The sequence below is a fragment of the Delphinapterus leucas genome, chromosome 13, assembly GCF_059928025.1.
Source record: "Delphinapterus leucas isolate spDelLeu-1000000601 "Yukka" chromosome 13, BTC_Dleu_Yukka2, whole genome shotgun sequence".
Classification (NCBI taxonomy): Eukaryota; Metazoa; Chordata; class Mammalia; order Artiodactyla; family Monodontidae; genus Delphinapterus; species Delphinapterus leucas.
In genome coordinates, this window is record NC_143141.1 from 48631400 (window position 1) to 48633548 (window position 2149).

At 44.3% G+C, this 2149-nt stretch overlaps 1 pseudogene; it reads right to left on the minus strand.

The window, feature by feature from the left end:
* Positions 1–240: 240 nt before the first annotated feature.
* LOC149747748 (TIM double twin CX3C motif protein pseudogene) lies at positions 241–1937 on the minus strand (annotated as a pseudogene).
* Positions 1938–2149: the final 212 nt, after the last annotated feature.

Here is a 2149-nt window from a genome sequence, read left to right on the forward strand (position 1 = left end):
AATCCAATTGTCCTGTATTAAGCTAGACTTTAAAGACCTTTGCAAAATGTAAAATAGTATCTCTCACCTCACTAATTATTCTTTGTTTTAGGGAAAAATAGCTCTTTCTCACAAAACTTAGTTATGTTAACATGTAATGAATGGGTATATTCATATTATTTTTTTTTTGGAAGAAAAATTGTCTTATTTATTTTTAAAACCAAACCACTAGGAAAATATATCACAGTCCTGAAACAGCAAACAGACAGGCTATATTATCAAGTCATAAGTTGGTAAAAACACAACAAGGTCCTTAATAAAACGATAAGGTGCCCAAACTGGGGCAAGAACAACACGTCGCAAAAGTGGTATTTGGTGATGGGGGGCTGTCCCGTTTTTTGCCATAAAGGAGTCACAGCTTGCCCCTAAGTTGCTTACTTTTTCTCCTTTGACCTTCGTGTTGCCAAGGGATTGTTTCAACAGAGTTCTGTTGTTACAGGGGGCAAAGTAAGCAATACTGGGTTTAGGCTTTCATTCTATTTTGTTATATGAAAACCAGATTTTTCCAAAGCCAGTGCTTCATAACTCTCTTACTTAAGCAGCTAACAATTCCTCTTTTGCTGTTCATTCCTGAATACTAACACATAGCACAATCAAAATCCCCTTTCCCTTCAAGGGTGAGTGTCACTGCAAGATTGTCTTGTCACTCGGCTGACTCTGCTGCAGACAGCCTCAGGGCTCATCATGGCTGCCAGTCAGAGGGAAGGTTTGCTTCCCCTACCATTGTGATAGCGCTTCTTATATTTTTGCAGGGTCTCCATGCTGAAAGATGTCATGTGTGAGAATTTTAAGAAATGCGCATCCACATTTTGATGGCGAGAACTGAATATCCGCAAGGACCCTTTCAGAGTTTTTATCCAAACTGCCTCTCCCAACTCTACATCTTAAAGTAACTTCATGCCCTTGTACATAAAACAAAACCAAGCAAAACAAATCCCCAGAAGCCCCCTTTCCCCTTCTAAATTAGTGACCTCATGGATTTTGTTTTATTTCCAGTTTGTGGGAAATGTTGTAGCGATCCTTCTGGTAAACAGGAGGTTGGCAACAAACAGAAATACCTCTCCTCACACTCCACCAGCTCATAAGCAGGTCAGATGAACCTGCCAGCCTGCTGGTATCTGTGTACTAAGAGGATGTGGTACCTTGGAGGGCTCTGGTTTGGTACAAGGGAGACTCCCTGTTGCCAGGATAAGCACTTGCCACGTGAAATTCAGGCTCATAAAAACTCTCCTGTGCTATCTCTGACCCAAATTTTAGCACCAGTTTTTTTCACTTTCTAGGATTCAAACACAAAGGAACCAGTGTCCAGAGGCAAGCGACATAGGCCTTAAACTTGCTGCCATCCTTAATTTCCTCATTCATAAACTTTCCTTAGAAAACCCGAACCCCCATTCCTCTTTTTAAATAGATTCCTGCCTTCAGCCCCGATGGCCAATAGCAGACATCTATTTCCCAATGGATGAGAGAGACTCCTTCATCTTCTTGGTCATGGTTGGGATGAGGTTCATGTGGTCATCCACACACTTGGTCACACAGCTCTCCAGCTGCCGTTTCACCTGAAGCTCTTTACTCCCCGCATCTATTGAATCTTTGGCATTGTTGTTGCAATGCATAGTGCACCGGGCCAGGCTGTCCTGGAACTTCTCCAACTCGCTGGTCACCAGGGCCTGGGCTTGAGCCAGAGGTGCATGGCAGCGCTCAATGCACTGGTGCACTTGCTGCATGGACGCCTGGCTGTCCTCACAACAGCCGGCGCTGCACCAGTACGTGAGGCCCTGCATCTTCCAGATGTTCTCTCTCTCCAGGCTCTTCATCATAGAGTCCACCGCCTCCTGCGCGCGGAGCTGCTGCAGCTCCGCCATGGCAACCCCGCGCTGCTTCCTGTCGCGCCGGCGCCCACATGGACTCCCGCGCACGAGCCCCTATTAATATTATTTTAAAATAGGTATGTAAAAACTTTCTGTTTTAATTTATATTACAGTAAATGTTAATAGCTAAAATCCACATCACAAAGGGTGTAAAGGGGTCCTGAGAACAATGATTTGGGAAGCACTGATCTAGAGTACCATAAATTGCAGTATGGGCACTGCAAACGATCTCTTCAAAGCAA